The 17928-nt window shown below is 41.3% G+C and overlaps 1 pseudogene; it reads left to right on the top strand.

Moving 5' to 3' along the window:
- Nucleotides 1-5524: 5524 nt before the first annotated feature.
- Nucleotides 5525-7376, top strand: LOC102844574 (annotated as a pseudogene).
- The last annotated feature ends 10552 nt before the right edge of the window (nt 7377-17928 follow it).

Genomic DNA, 17928 nt, shown 5'->3' with positions numbered 1-17928 from the left:
GGTCAATTCTGGAGTAAAACTCAGTGTTAAGGTTACCTATAGGAAAGGGAGCAAACCTAGAGAGAACAAACTTGTGAGTTACAAATAGAAGGGCTTTGAGGGTATTGCTTTCAGGTTTACTGGGGGGAAGGGTGGCAGAAGGTGGCCTAGGTAACATTCTCTGGATACCCTAGGCATTCTTTTTTTTTCTTTTCCTTCCCCACACAGGGGTCAGATGGCACAATCTGGGGACTGAGGAGCTCACCCTGAGGGCCGCGATGGCTCACCCCGCTCCGAGGGCCGAGGGCAGCCCACCCCGGGCAGAGGGCCGCGACGGCTCACACCGAGCCGGGGGCTGAGGGCAGCCCCCCTGGGCAGGGAAAAACCCCCCAAGAGCTGGCTGGTATACTCCCCCTCCAATTGCCCCTACCCCAGTCTGGTCCCCTAGCCTGACTGAGGACTCTGTGGTCAGGGATAGTGTTTCCAGTTCCAGCAGTACCACTTTTACTCCCCCCCCCCAATGTGGTCATACTATATTTTGGAGTAGGTGTCACTGCCCTCCCCCTTTATATATGATAAAGGGAACCTGAGAATTGTGAACAGACTCCCCCCAGGTCTAACTATCTTTTGGAAGAAGCATTCAACAGAACAAAATATGTGGTGCATTTAGGATGTGGGTCCTCTTGTGCATGCTGCCACTGTTAAGTTCATCAGACTCACAGTGACTTTCAGCAATCCATTGTATAGGTAATCGTCCTCTTTGGCCTGTCCAAGGAAACCCAAACCTGCAGATGGCGGGCATGCATCCCATCCCCCACCTCATATGCAGGTGGCCAGCGGGGCACACGGCGCACCCCCCCCCTGAGTGCGGGAGGCCGGCGGGAGGCGTGCGTTCCCCCCAGCACAGGCGGCCGTTGGGGGCGCGCCCCCCCACCCTGCCGCAAGGGCGCTCGGAGGGTGTGTGGCCCCTCTTGTGCGGGCAGCCGGTGGGCGCCCGCTTACCCCACAGCTGCCATCCTGGCTCCAAGAATTCTCTCCAGAACAAGTCCACCTTGTGGCAGTCTGGTGGCTTCGCTGTAACCAGTCTTGAGGAGGGCCGGTGCCCAGCATCCATCCTGGGTGAGGGAATCCATTCGTTCCAGCTGTGGAAGCCTCATGGAGCTGCTGTGGCTGTGCAGCATGGCGTGGGCTCTGCAGGGGTGGGGGTTGGGAGCCACGAGACTCACCCATTTCTCCTTGGGAATCCTTGAATTCCTGTCGATCTTCACTGAGGGCCAGTCATCAACTGTTTAAGTGTTCAATTATCAATAAGTCGAAGTCTGTTGAAGGCCATAATGGCCCTGCTTTAAGTGGTTTGCTGCTCTCGCAGGTCACCACGCTGTCTCTGCCTCCACCGCCATCTTGGATCTCGAGATAATGTAATCTCTTGTTTCTTATAGTAATGTTTTGTAATTTTCTTTGAATAGATCCTTTCTGTTTCTGGTTATACTTCCAAGTATTTAATCTTGTGATTAGCTATTGTGAAGGGCATTATTTTTTTTAGCTCTGGCTCTGTATTCTCTTTGTCACTGTAGAGAAATCCAACTGATTTTCGTATGTTGATCTTGTATCCTGCTACTTTGCTGAATTGGTCAACTATGTTCAATAGTTTTCTTGCTGAGTCTTTAGGGTTCTCTAGGTATACTATCATATCATCTTCATAGAGAGATAATTTTACTTCCTTTTTGCCAATTTGGATACCTCTTATTTCCTTCTCTTGTCTTATTGCTATCATTTAGACTTCCAATACAATATTGAATAAGAGAGGTGAGAGTGGGCATCCTTGTCTATATCCTGTTCTTAAAGGGAATGCCTTTAACCTCTCTCCAATGAGAACAATGTTGGCACTTGGTTTTGCATAAATACTTTTTACTATGTTGAAGAAATTCCCGTCTAATCCTATTTTGTTGAGTGTTTTAATCAGGAAAGGGTGTTGGATTTTGTCAAAGGCCTTTTCTGCATCAATTGATAGGATCATGTGGTTCTAGGCACTGCAGGCCTAGGTATCTCCATAGAAAAATGCCAGCATCTCTCAAAAGCGTTCCAAGAGTCTCTAGAAAATACTACAGCTCAGCTTATTGTAGTCCAAGACCAGATTGACTCCGTAGCAGCAGTTGTATTACAAAACAGAAGAAGCTTAATATATCAACCATGGAAAAAGGTGGTCTCTGCCTGTTTCTTGGAGAAGACTGTTGTTTTTATATCTATAAACCAAGAGTAGTTAGAGAAGGAATAATGAAATTAAAAGATAAAGCTAAAACCCTAAACAGTAAATCAGGAATTCCTCCTGACTACTCACCATCCTAACTCCCTTCTGGTTTTCATCCTTTTAACTCTTGCTCCCTCTTTTATAAATCTCTTTCAGAAATTTTTAGTAGAACCCTTCATGGCCATTTCCCAAGCGACCACCCAGGAACACACAATAATGATAGTCCTCCTTCAGACCTTATAGGGAAGGTCAGTACTTCCAGCATCAACCCAGTATAGCAGAAAGTATCTAGAGACAACTCTGGCCCTGCTCCCTGTACCCTTTAAGGTCTGAAATGGAGGAAGAATGTCACAGTTACTGCAGGCCTGACCATTCCTTGAGGAGGCCTATGTCTTGATAAGGCTTTACCATTATCCTGACAAGGAGACTTGATGACCAGATCCTGATAAGGCCCTGGGTCTAACCACATTTTGACAGGAACCCCACCCCCAAATTCCTGAGTGAACTACCATCTCCTCTAAATTTCATAAACAGCCCTTATAAAAGGAAACTGCTTTTGTCTGCCTTCACGATCATCTCTGCAGGTAGGTGATCATCTGGTGTCCCTCTCAGATCCACTTAATAAAGGCCTGTTCATTACTTGTTCTTCTCTCTCAACTCTCTTTCTATATAACAGAAATTGTCCACAACTTCATTTTGTTCAGATCCACAATCAACACTCGTGGCACCAGCAGTCAGGAAATCAAAAGATTAACTGCATTGGAAAAGTCTGCTGTCAAGGACCTCTCCAGACTGCTCAAGAGCGACAATGTCAGTATATAAAAAAAAAAGTATAAAAATTAAGATGCATCTGATTCAGGCCATGGTTTTTCGCATGTACTTTCTATGCATCAGAGAGCTGGACAATGACTAAGATACAGAGAAGAATCAATGCCTTTAAATTGTGAAGAGTATTGATTGCCAAAACAACAAACAAGTCTGTTTTGGAGAGGGTGAAACCAGGTTGCTCCATCTCATATACTTTGGACATGTTGCCAGGAATGACCAGTCCTTGGAGAAGAACATCATGCTTAGAAGGGTAGAGGGTTAGCGCAGGAGATGGAGACCCTGGATGAGATGAATTGACCCAGTGACTGTGGTATTGGGGGCAGGTGTGTTGGAGACAGTGAGATTGGCTCAGGATAGGGCAATGTTCAGAGATATTGTTCATAGGGTCACTAAGAGTTGTAGATGCCAACTCAAAGGCACATAACAACAACAATATGTGGACATATTGGAACTCTCATGTAGTGCTGGTAGGATTATAAAACCTTATGGAAGGCAGTTTGTCATTTCCTGAAAAAGGTGAATATAGATATCCCGTACAACTCAGTTATTCCACTGCTAGAGTGTACCCCAAGGAAATCAGAACTAAGACATGAATGGAGGTATGTACACCGTCCTGGAGAGAGCGAAACCAGGCTGCTCCTTGGAGGCAAGGATTCTGAAGCTCAGTCTGGCATACTTTGGGCATGTTGCAAGGAGGGACCAGTCCTTAGAGAGGAACATCATGGTTGGGAGGATGGAGGGACTGCACAAGAGAGGAAGACCCTCGATGAGATGGATTGCCTCGGTGACTGGGGTAATGGGGGTAGGTGTGTCAGAGACAATAAGCTTGGCTCAGGATAGAGCAGGGTTCAGAGCTGTAGTACATATGGTCGCTATGAGATGCAAGCAACTTGATGACGCATAACAACAACAACATGTTCATCGCGGGGTTATTCACAATATCAAGAAGATGGAGACAATTTAAATTCCCAGTGACAAACAAATGAATAGAGAAACTGATGTATTCGCTAGATGGAAGACTGTGCAGCACTAAAGAAAGAAGGGGGATGGCCCATGCCACCGCCTTTTTGCCTCGCGCCCCCGTCTCTTGGCTGCAGAGCGCACTGCAGCGGCGCTAAGCCCTCTTGGCGGAGAGAGACCCGGTGCCAAGGCGAGGCAAACTGTGCCAGCGCCTGCGGCTTCTGTGTAGGGGGGCTTGGGATCTGAGTGACGCCAAAGCGCTGGGCTGGTCCGGGGTGACTCCCTAAGTGGCATCAAGCTTGTTCCTTCCTCTTCTGTCCTCTCAGGACCGCCTTCCCTTCCTTCCTCACATCTCCTCGAAGTGGAGTCGGGCTATTGCCGCCACCGCTACCAGCACCATCATATCGGCCCCTGCAGGGCCCCATCACCCAGCCACCAACGCTCAAATACCGCTCAAACTTGGCGGAGCCGCTGCCACAGGAACCCCTGTGCCCTCAGGCCCGAGCCTGATGCTGCACAAGCAGAACCGCCCGTCCAGTATAGAATCAAATGAAGATTTCTTCTGGATATGGATTGCATCCTCAAATCTATTTGCTCCCTCAGCACAATGACTTCCTTGTCATCGGATAACCAGTGTGGTGATTACTTCTCTGGTACCAACAGAAATTGTGGTGACTCCTAGCACAGTGAACCAGCAAACCTGGAGCCCAGTAGATGTCTGGCAGGGGCCCTCCAGCTCCTAGTATTGTGCATTCCACTTTGCATATGAGCTGCCTCCCAGCCATACCCTTATAATACATCCATGTACTCTGCCAGCCAAGCAACTCTTCTGTTGCTTCTAAGGGATTTCCCTCAACTAATTATGCGATGTCAATTAATGCTGTATAGCCTAGTGTTTCAGATCCCTCTCTGCCTGCTGGTGATCCATATGAACAAATGTTTACCTCACAGAATGCTCCTACTGTCAGACCAGTTAAAGATAATTCATTATTGTCTGGTTAGAATTCACCTGTCAGTCATCCATCACTGCTTCCAACTCCATCATCAAAACAGCACCATCAGCAGCAGAGTCTTTCAGGATATAATATTCCATCATGGTCAATTTAAGGCCTTCAGTCAGCCCACAATAACTGAACACATACTGGCATGCAGTATAATGAATATGTTAATAATCAAGCTAGCTCCACACCAACTCCTTTGTCACTAGCTTCCGAGGATGAGGATGAGGAAGCAGGTGTTGACAGTTCTTCTACCACAAGCATTGGTTCTCCAATGCCCAATAGTTATGATGGCTTAGAAGAAGGTGGCTATCAGATACACCTTCTTCATCAACCAGCAATCCTGTTCCTGATTCTGCCCCTGAACCTGATCCTGCTACAACTCTGGCTCCAGCTGTTTCTCAGCCTACAAAATAACTAAACCTTTTGGCTATGGTTATCCAACTTTTCAGCCTGGCTATCAGAGTGCTGCAGTACCACTTAATTCTGGAGTACACAGTCCAGTAATCCAATGTATTCTGTTTATCAGCAGTATGCCCAACAGTATACTGGAATGAACCAGCTGTTCTTCAGTCTAGGAGGATTGAGTCTGCAGAGTTCTACACAGCAAGAAAGTTTAAGACCTATAAACCTCACCAAAGAGGAATATTTTGCCCATAACGCCAGTTTGGGCTCCTGTACCTAATTTGAATGTAGAATTCAGAAAATCATATTGTAGCACAGATTCATTTAGGTGTATATTGACAAATATTCCACAGACACATGCTTTACTGAATAAAGCTAAACTTCCTTTAAGATGTTTCATCCCTTCAGAGACTTAATGCAATTACCAGTTATAACATCAGATACCACTGTAAAATGCTACTCTTGTCAAACATGTACCAATCATTTTGTATCCTTCATTGACCAATGTAGATGGAAATGCAATTTGTGCTATAGAGTTAATGACATCCCTGAAGAATTTATGTATAATCCCCTCACTCGATCATATGGTGAACCTCATAAGTGACCAGAAATTCAGAATTCAACTGTGGAGTTCATTGTGTGTTTTTTTTTTTAAATTTATTATTAATTTCAATGACAATTTACAGAGACTTTGGATTTCCACTCATTCATTGTTGCACTTTTCTCCCCTCCCCCCTAGTACACTACCCTCTTGGAAAAGTAAAAGAAAAATTCTGTCATTGTTTTACAAACCCTCCCCCAGGTCCACTCCACTATGCAGCCTTCGCTCTGGACTCCTGTCATGACAAAAATACCTAACCACATATCCCTTTTAAACAGTTTTCTCCCTTATCTGTTTCAGTGCAGTATACATTATTTATCCTATCTTTCTCAGTCTACTCCCAACCCCGATGTCAGTCCTGTTTTAAAACAGTGGCACAAAACAACAACAACAAACAAAAACAAACAGTGGCACCATGCAGTATTTGTCCTTTTGTGACTGAGGTACTTCACTCAGCAAAATGTCTTCCAGGGTCATCCATTTTAAATAATATTGCATGAGTTCCTTGTTTTTCAATACGGTGCAGTATTCCATTGTGTGAATATACCACAGCTTCTCTATCCATTCGTTTGTTGATGGGCACTTAGGTTGTTTCCAACTCCTTGCTATTGTGAACAAAGCTGCAATAAACATGGGTGTGCATATATCTGCTTGGATGTCAGTTATAGTCTCTTTGGGGTTGGAGTTCATTGTTTTTTCAGATTACATGCTTCATCCTCCTCAACCTTCAGTTTCCTTTTTTATTTTAGATGTAGGTCATAATGCAGTAGAAGGTGGACATTTAACAATTTTGTGCCAGTCACTATTAAAAAAATCTAGACAAACTTCCTGGAGATTCAAGAATAGGATTTGTGACCTTTGATGATAATACTCATTTCTACAGTTTACAAGAAGGATTATCATAACCTCACATGTTGCTTATGTTTGATATAGATGATGTTTCCCCACCTATACTGGATAGCTTACCTGTGAATCTATATGAAAGTAAAGAGCTTATGAATACTTACTGAATAGATTATCAAATATGTTCACCAACACAAGAGAAACACACAGTGTCCTTGATCCTGTGCTTCAGGCTGCCTTTAAATTAATGTCTCCAACAAGTGGCCATGTGTCTATATTTCAGACCTTCTATGGGTGCAGGACTTCTGCAGTCCAGAGAAGACTCTAATCAGAGATCAAATACAAAGGTTGTTAAGCACCTTGGCCCTGCAACTGATTTTTGTAAGAAACTTACTTTAGATACTCACGACAGCCGACTGCAGTGGATATGTTCTTTTTTTCACAGTATTCTAATCAGGCTTTTCTGGCTTGTATCTCCATATATTCTGCAGGATATATCTATTATTTTTTTTTATTCTACTAGTTTATTTACAAAATTTGAATACAAATTTGAACAAATTCATTCAATTTCCATCACCCCCCACCCATCAAATTGTACAGCCCAATGATTAATCCCCCTTTACCCCTGCACATTGATATCCCTCTACTCCCAGCCTTTCCCATCTCTCCTGGATCCTTATACTTATTCTACCATAATGGTTTTATACAATATTTATCCTTGTCATACTGAGTTAGTTCACTTAGCATAATGCTCTCCAGTCCCTCCCAAGTTAGATAATAATTACAAAGTTATGGTTGGAAGCATAACACTCCCTGACATAAAAACCTACTACACAGCAATGGTAACCAAAACAGCATGGTACTGATACAATGACAGGCACATCAACCGATGGAACAGAACTGAGAACCCAGAAATAGAACCAGCTATTTATGGTTAACTGATATTCGACAAGGAAATCAAAGCTGTCAAATGGGGAAATGATAATCTCTTCAACAAATGATGCTGGCAAAACTGGACTTCAATCTGCAGTAAGCTGAAACAGGATCCACATCTCACACCATACACAAAAATCAACTCAAGGTGGATCAGAGACCTGGGAGTAAAGCCCCAAACCATAACATGCATAAGAGACAAACTGGGATCAAGTTTAGAAGCACTAGTCCAAGGTATAAAGAGACTACCAAATACAGCCAGAAATGCACAATCTAAAGAGGATAAAACTGATGCATGGGACTTTCTAAAGATAAACTCTCTATGCACATCAAAACTTTTCCCAACAGGGTGAAAAGAAAACCTACAGACTGGGAACAAACATTTGGTAATACCATCTCAGACAAGAGTCTTATAACAAGTTTACAGAATAATCCTGGGCCTCCACAAGAAAAAGACTGATAACCCAATTACAAAATGGGCAAAAGACATGGAAAGAATTTTCACACAGGAAGATATTCAAATGGCAAATAGACACATGAAGAAATGCTAAAAATCACTGGCAATAAGAGAGATCCAAATTAAAACCACAATGAGGTACCATCTCACTCCATTAAGAGTGGCAAGGTTTAACAGGGCAGCAAGTAATAGATGTTGGAGAGGATGTGACAAGAAAGGAACATTATACAACATACATTGTTGGTGGGATTGTAAAATGGTGCAACCATTCTGGAAGGCAGTTTGGCACTTCCTCAAAAAGCTGAACATAGAAATTCCATATGACCCTACTTGGAATTCCACTACTTGGAATATACCCTGAGAATATGAGAATGGAGGCACAAACTGAGATTTGTACACCAATGTTCATAGCAGCATTATTCACCATCTTGTGAAACAAGAACATGGAAACAGCCCAAATGTCCAACCGCAAATGAATGGATTGAGAAATTATGGTACATTCACACAATGGAATACTATGCAGCACACAGGATGTATCTATTATTATCATCTATCTTTCCACTGTACTGACAGTCCTTCACAAGCAGAAACGTTACAAAAAGACAAAACATTATCTTACAAGAAAAATTGGATTTGAAGCAGCTATGAGACTAAGGTGTACTAAATGTCATTTGATGAACACTTTTCATAGAAAGGTTTTTGCTCATTCCACTAATTTGTTATCCTGATGCAAGGTTGCAGTACAGCTGTCACTTGAAGAATGTTTGACAGATAACTTCTTTAGTGTGTTTTCAGAGAGCCCTATTATATACACCAAGCAAAGATGAGTGGAGGATTAGAGTGCATACACTTTGTTTGCCAGTGGTAAATACACTAGCAAATGTATATGCAGGAGTGGATGTACACGTTTTGATCTGCCTTCTAGCAAATATGGCTGTGGATCAATAAATTTCATCAAGTCTGTTAGATGCAAAAGATGCCTTAGAGAATGTAGTGGTGGATTCCTTATTTGCATATGGCTCAACTCTCTACTCTCTCAGACTTGCAGCACACTGTGTTGATAGCACCTATTTCCCAAACAGAAAGCATTTATAACTGATATAAGTATACTCTTGGATAATTGTGTGCATGCTATGTGTCAGAAAAAGTCCTAGCCACTCGTTCATCTAATGAAAATGATTCACCCCAATTTATACAGGATTGACAGATGACAGTGAAATACATGTTAATGGCAGGGTTGCACCTCAGTTACCTATTCAGAAATTGTCTGCAGAGAAGCTGTCAAGAGATAGTGCTTTATGGACTGTGGCTCTATTTTTATACATATGGATTGGAAAAATCTGTGCAATAACTTCATAGAGGATGTGATTGGATACCCCAATTTTGCATCAATACCACAAAAAAAATGGACACATTTCCCAGAAGCAAGAGCATTAAAAAGAGCTAGATCTTTTATTACTTTGCTTAGGGGCAATAGACGATTAAGCCCAGTTCCTCATGTGGTAAAAGATGAGAGTCTTGCCAAAACAGAATTTTTTTCAACATTTGAATGAAGACTGCATAGAACCTGTGTTATCTTATTATGAATTTTTGATCCACATTCAGCAGCAGATTTGTTACCAAATGTAGAATGGAATAAGAAGGAAAATAACTACTCCTTAGGTAAAGCATAACCTGACAGAGAAGCACACAGGAAATTTGAAATGAGAGCATTTGTTGTTATCAAGACAATGAATATTTAGCACCCTGTCAGAAGCCTCAGCAAAAGATAAAGAAGAAAGAATTTACAGATGTTCTCCAGTCTAAATTAATGGTAATGATGATACTTTTCTACCAAGTATGTTCTGGGTTGGTTTATCATTACAAATAGTACAGCCGTACAGTTCACTGCAAGCTGGCAAACCTATGTAGTCATGGGAAATGATACATCATAAAGTACAATTAGATTCATTCTTTTGTCTTATAATTAATGTAACATTTTTAACATACACTTTTAAAATAATTTTATATTGGTTTGCTTACAAAGTTCGTACACATTGAGTTTCATACTATTCTTCATTCACATTGCATTTCATAAAACCATTACCATGCATTGTTTTATAAAATGAGTCCACATTGGACTATGCTCATCCTTACCCTGTCTTTTCAGATCCCAGCCAGATCTTTCTCATTTCCTTCACTCACACCAAATTATGCAACCTTGTGATTTCTTCCCTACCTATCCTCACCCTTCTGCCCCCATGCCTTTTCCCCTTGGGTCTTTATAGGTTTTACTAGTTATCTTACTATTTTTACAATAATGATATTATGTAGTATTTGTCCTTATTAGACTGAGTTAGTTCAGCATAATGCTCTCCAGTGTCTCCCAAGTTATGTAGTATTTTTTTAAATCATTGCTCCTGCATGCTGCACAGTATTCCATTGTGTGACTGTACCACAATTTCTCAATCCATTCAGTTGTGGGTGGACATCTGGGCTGTTTTCATGTTCTTGTGGTGGTGAATAACTATGAACTACTATAATAACTACTATGAACATTGGTGTATATCCATTGGTGTCTCAGTTCTAATTTCCTTGACATATATTCCTAGTAATGGAGTCATACTAGGTCAGTCATATGAAATTTCTATGTTCAACTCTGAGTAACACTAAACTGCCTTCCAGAGTGGTTGTACCATTTTACAATCTCACCAACAGTGTATGAGCATTCCCACTCTCCACATCCATTTGCATTAGGAATAAAGACTGTCATTCCTGTAACTTTTCATTATACCCTGAGAAAATTACTTGGTATGCAGAACAGGTTATCTGAGAGGCTGGGCTCTATGAGGAGAGGTGTGGCGTAAGGATCTGCGTTATGCAGATGACACAACCCTGCTTGCTGAAACTGAGGAAGACCTGAAACTCTTGCTGCAGAGGGTCAAGGACTGCAGGCTTCGGTATGGATTGAGGCTCAATATCAAGAAGACAAAGATTCTCACCACTGGACGATTTGGCAGCATCAGGATGGATGGTGAAGAGATTGAGATTGTTCACAGCTTTAGTCAGCTTGGCTCCACAGTCAACTCTTGGCACCACCAGCCAGGAAATTAAAAGACGTATTGCGATGGGAAAGTCTGCTGTTAGGGACCTCTCCAAAGTACTGGAGAGCAATGGTGTCACTCTGGACACTAAGGTGCATCTGATACAAGCTATGGTCTTTGCAATCACTTGTTATGCATCAGAGAGTTGGACAATGACTAGGGAGGATAGGAGAATTTATGCCTTTGAGCTGTGGTGCTGGAGAAGAGTATTGAATGTACCATGGACTGCCAAGAAAACAAATAGATTCATCCTGGAGAGAGTTAAACGAGGCTACTCCTTGGAGGCAAGGATTCTGGGGCTTCGTCTGACATACGTTGGATGTCTAGTAAGGATGGATAGGTCCTTGGAGAGGGACATCATGCTTGGGAGAGTGGAGGGATGGCACAGGAGGGGAAGACCCTCTGAGGTGGATTGATACAGTGACTGGGGTAACCTGGATGGGTGTGTCGGAGGTAGTACGACTGGCACAGGATGGAGCAGGGTTTAGGGCTCCTGTACACATAGGATTGCTATGAGTCGCAAGCAACTCGACAGCATACAACAACCACCAATTTAAAAAAACAATATGATTTTCGTTCTTGCTGGGTTAAGTTTGCTGATTAGGAAGAAGAATCCAAAGTGATTTTCAGAACAGATATATATTCACAACAAACTTTTAAAGTATGTGTTAGTCTGGCCAACAGACACATGAAGAAATGTTCAAAATCACTGGCAATAAGAGATGCAAATCAAAACCACAATGAGATACCATTTCACCCCAGTAGCAGTGACAAAGTTTAGCAGGGTAGCAAGCAATATAACATTTTTGGTGTGAAACTCTGACAAGAGATGCTAAACAAACAGTGATACCATGTTGTTTTTATTAATTACTTTTTAACAATTGATCTTAGCATAAAGGCTGAGAAACAATGAATTGCTTTTTAACAAGGAATGATTCCTATTCATTTTGGCACCAGCCATCAGGAAATAAAAAACCAAATTGCATTATGGAAGCCTGATATCAGGGACCTCTCTAAAGTGCTAAAGAGTAATGATGTCAGTCTAGGAACTATGGTGTGCACAATTCAGGCCACGGTCTTTGCAATTACTTGCTATGCATTAGAGAGCTGGACAATAACTAAGGATGACAGAAGAAGAGTGTTGAACATACCATGGACTGCCAAAAGAACAAAATAGGTCTGTCTTGAAGGTTGGACCACGTTTCTCCTTAGAGGCAAGGATTTTAAAGCTCTATCTCACATACTTTGGGCATGTTGCCAGAAGGGACCAGTCCTTGGAGAAGGACATCATGCTTGGAAGAGTGGAGGGACAGTGTAGGAGAGGAAGACCCGAGATGAGGTGGATGGACACAGTAACTGGGGTGTGTTGGAGTCAGTGAGGCAAGAGAAGGGAATAAGAGGTATCAAAATTGGCAAAGAGGAGGTAAAATTATCTCTCTATGCAGATGATATGACAGTATACTTAGAAAAATCCTAAACACTCAGCAAGAAAACTACTGAACATAGTTAACCAATTCAGTAAAGTGGCAGGATACAAGATCAACATACAAAAATCAATTGGATTTCTTTATAGTGACAAAGAAAATACAGAACTGGAGCTAAGAAAAACAATACCCTTCACAATAGTTTATCACAAGGTTAAATATTTGGGAGTAAACCTAACCAGAAACACAAAAGATCTATTCAAAGAAAATTACAAAACATTACTACAAGAAACAAAAAGAAGTGCAACAATGAATGAATGGAACCCAAAATCTCTGTAAATGTTCATTAAAATTAATAAAATTTAATTTTAAAAAAGTAAAAAAAAAGAAAAAGAGACCTGGAGAAGTGGAAGACTATCCCTTGCTCATAGATAGGAAGACTCAATATTGTGAAAATGACAATACTACCAAAGGCAACTTACACATTCAATGTAATCCCAATACAAATTCCTTTCTTCAATGAGATAGAAAAGGCAATCTCCAATTTCATTTGGAATGGAAAAATGTCCAGAATAAGCAAAGCACTCCTTAAAAAGAGAAAAAAGGTAGGAGGCATCCCACTCCCTGATTTCAAATCCTATTACACTGCCACGGTGGTCAAGACAGCGTGGTACTGGTATAATGACAGACACATAGATCAATGGAATAGAATTGAGAACCTGGAAATCAGCCCATTTACCTATGGTCAACTGATTTTTGAAAAGGATATGAAATCAGTTAGTGGGGAATCGACAGCCTTTTTAAAAAATGGGCTTGGCAAAATTGGAAAACTATCTGCAGAAAACTCAAGCAAGATCCACACCTTACTCCATACACAAAAACCAACTCAAAATGGATTACGGACCTAGGACTAAAACTAAGGACTATACATTTCATTGAAGAAAAGCTTGGAAGAACTCTAGAAATCCTAATCCACAACATAAACAGTCTTCCAAGCATCCTGAAAAATCTACAACCAGATGATAAAATAGATGAATGGGACCTTCTAAGAATCAAATTCCTATGCACATTCAAAAACTTGCCAACACAGTAAAAAGGGAAGCCACAGATTGGGAAAAAATATTTGGTAATGACATGTCAGATAAAGGCATATGATATTAATGATATTGCTTGGTAATTTCCACTTTGTCGGACCACCATTCTTTGGAACGGGAATAAATATGGATCTCTTCCAGTCAGCTGGCCAGGTGATTGTCCTCCAGATTTCTTGGCTTGGTTCAACTTGGTGAGTACATTCAGCGCAGCATCTGTTTCAGATTTCTTGGCTTGGTTCAACTTGGTGAGTACATTCAGAGCAGCATCTGTTTGTTGAAATATGTCAGCTGGTATGCTGTCAATTCCTGGGGCTTTGTTTTTTGCCAATTATTTCAAAGCAGCTTGTACTTCTTCACCACAGGCTCTTGTTCATGTTTCATGAAATTCTGTGTCAGCCAATTCCTTTCAGTAAAGTATCGCATCTTCTTTTAATGCTTGATTATTTAATATTCTTCCCAAAGCATCCTTATGTATTGCAACTCGAGGCTTGAATTTGCTCTTCAGTTCCTTCAGCTTAAGAAATGCTGAACAAGTTCAGCTCTTTCAATTTTCTGACTCTAGCTCTTTGCACATTTCATTATAATATTGCTTTGTCTTCCCGTGCTGCCCTTCAAAATGTGGCTAACTGTGAAGAATGGGAATCCCAGAACATTTGATTGTGCTTATGCAAAACCTAATCTTGGACCAGGCAGTCATTAGAACAGAGCAAGGAAGAACTGCATGGTTTAAAATAGGGAAGGGTGTATGCCAGGGATATGTCCTATACCTTTTCAATCTGTATGTGGAGCAGATCATCAGGGAGGCTGGGCTCTATGAGGAATGTGGCATCAGGATTGGAGGAAGACTCATCAACAACATGCATTACGCAGATGACACAACCTTGCTTGCTGAAACTGAAGAGGACCTGAAGCACTTGCTGCAGGTCAAGGACTGCAGCCTTCAATATGGATTTAACCTTGACATCAAGAAAACAAAAATTCTCACCACTGGGCCAATTGGCAACATCATGATAGACAGCGAAGAGATTGAGATTGCTAACAACTTTAGTTTGCTTGGCTCCACAATCAACACTCTTAGTACCAGCAGCCAGGAAATCAAAAGACAAATTGTATTGGGAAAGTCTGCTGTCAGGGACATCTCCAGGCAACAATGTCTGTCTGGAGACTAAGGTCCACCTAATCCAGGCCATAGTCTTTGCAGTTATGCACTATGCATCAGAAAGCTGGACAATGACTAGGGATCATAGAAGATGCCTTTGAGCTGTGGTGCTGGAGAAGAGTATTGAATATACTATGAACTGCTAGGAGAACAGGAACGTCCTGGAAAGGGTGAAACTAGGCTGCTCCTTCAAGGCAAGGATTCTGAAGCTCAGTCTGACATACTTCGGGCATGTTGCAAAGAGGGACCAATCCTTGGAGAGGGAAATTATGCTTGGGAGGGTGGAGGGACAGCGCAAGAGAGGAAGATCCTCGAGGAGATGGATTGACCTAGTGACTAGGGTAATGGGGGTAGGTGTGTCAGAGACCATAAGCTTGGCTCAGGATAGGGCAGAGTTTTGGTGGTGCCAAGTGTTGACTGTTGTTACCTTAACTGGATACAGACTTGCAAAATGGCATGGTTTTGCAACTCAACAACAGGTGTAGGACTAGGACTAGAGAAAGAGTGCATTTACACACAGGGGCTGGCAAAACCTGAGGGAGAATGGAGCAGACCCTGTTGGTGAGACCCTGGTGATGGTTTTGGGAAGACTGTGGCAAAGTAGCCCTGAGATAAAGGCCAGCTGAAGGTGTTTGCAGTTCTTGCCAGATGCTTTGGATTTGACTGCTGAACTGAAACCAGAGCCTGTACTAATTGAGGAATTGTGCCTTGGGACTCAGGCTAAACCTGGACTTGTTTTGGGCAATACTGCCCACTCTCCAACTTCCTCCCCTGATAAACTCCACTGTTAGTACTGTAACTGTGTTAGTAACAAATAAATGAACTTCTTGCTGTTGGTGTAGCTCTAGAGGCCCCATGGGGCTGGGCTATGGGATTTATATGCTTTTTGCTCTGGGGCAGTGAGGGGCTCTCCTATTCTCACTCTGGTCCCCTGTGCCATGCCTGGTTTTCTCTTTAGATGTTCTTTCTCCAGTCTTGATGTCACAGTGTTCTGCTATAATTATCTGCTCAGCATAGAGACTGAATAGGTATGGAAAAAGGCTATAGCTTTGGTGTACACCTTTCCTGATTTTAAACAATGAAGTGTTTTGTTTGGATAATTGCTTTTCCGTCTAGGTACAGGCTTCACATTAACACAATTAAAATGTTGGAACTGTCATTCTTCTCAATATTAGCCATAATTTATGATCCACACAAAATGTCTTTGTATAGCAAAACACAATTCAACACTGACATCATTAATGACATCTCTTGTCACAGCCTCTTCTGAATCCAGTTTTAATTTTTGCAGTCCTGTTCTTAAAGAAATTTGAGCTAAGTTTTACTTGCAGGTGATATTAATGGCTAATTGCTCAAGATTAAAACTTGTGCAGTTTCATTTTGCTTGGATTCACAATCACAGCAGCAGCAGGAGGGCAAAACTGATGTCAAGGACTTCCTTAAAAGTGATAAAGAGGCAGTTTTTGAGGGGAATCTCACTGTCCTTCCAGATCTGCAATAAAGTGCTATGGATAATTGAAAAGAAAAAAAAAGTGATAAAGAGCAAGTTTATAAAGTCTAAGACACATCTGACCATGGTATTTTTCAATTGTTTTGCATGCATGTCAGAGTTGTACAATGAATGAAGAAAGAAATGTGATGATAGTGAACACTATTGAATATACATACCACGGACTGTCAAAAGAACAAACAAGCCTGTCTTCGAAGAAGTGCAACCAGGGTGGTGTTTCTTAGAGGCAAAGATGGTGAAACTTTGTCTTACATTCTTTGGGTATGTTAGGAAAAGTAGAGTCAGAAAAAGAGGAAGACCTTCAGACTGACACAGTGACTGCAACAATGGGCTTGAGCACAGGGGAGAGTATAAGGATGGAGCAGGAAAGCAAGCTTTTCAATCTATCGTTCATAGGGTCACTGTGAGTCATGTTGACATGATGGCTCCTAAAAAAGACGTTTCCTCACAAATGCAAGTCATATATTTAGGGTATATGTTACCATAAAAAACCACATTTGCACACCCACATTCATCCCAACCCAAAAGTGCAAGTGTGCATCAACAAATGGATAAAAGAAATGTGACATGTACATGGTTTTTCAACTATGAGAAACAAAATTTAATGAATATATTATACAGATGAAACTTGAGAACATGCATGAGTGAAATAAGTCAGACACGAAAGGACAAATTCTGTATTCCATTTTTAAGATAGAGTTTATTAGTGGTTAATGGGGTTAGAGGTAAGAGATGGAGAGGGGTTATTGCTTAAGGGATACAAAATTTTCATGAGTGACAGAAAAATCTGGAAATGGATAGTGGTGATTGTTGTGCACTGTTATTCAACATGAAATGGCAAATATTTTGTTGTATATATTTCACCAAAATAAAAATTTTAGAAGTATTTCAGCATGTATGCCAAAAGAATACCATGAAGAGTACCTATGTATCCAGCTTTAATGAAGCACCAGTATAGTAGAAGCTATCTCTGCTTTCCAAGTGCAGCTACTTCTGTTTACTCACAGCCATTAATCTGATATAAGCACATTTTCTTAATCTTTGTATGTGTGACTTTTCACATTCTTGGTATATATAAATGGGAGTAGTTTTCCCACTTTTAAGCAGGTATTCTGAGAATTTTTTTGTTTTGCTTATGATTGTGATGGTGAACATCAGAATATCATCTTATTGTATAGGACTTTATTTTAGTGACATCATCACAAGTTATACTTCCATAGATAATAATGAATGTTTGAGTATTTTTTATAACTAAGATTCTTGGTGACTTGTTTTAAGTTCAACTAACAAATAGTATAAACCAGTTCCTGCTTTATTTAAACTACTGGTAGAAGAGCCAAGAATGGTGACAACTAAGCACCTTATGTTTCAAGTGTAATGTTGACTTTTGGTTCCAGACTATCTTC

This window comes from Elephantulus edwardii, unplaced genomic scaffold, assembly GCF_000299155.1.
Source record: "Elephantulus edwardii isolate Elephantulus edwardi_28Jun2011 unplaced genomic scaffold, EleEdw1.0 scaffold00239, whole genome shotgun sequence".
NCBI lineage: Eukaryota > Metazoa > Chordata > Mammalia > Macroscelidea > Macroscelididae > Elephantulus > Elephantulus edwardii.
Note: the sequence above shows the minus strand (reverse complement) of the source record. Positions and strands in the feature narration are given on the sequence as shown.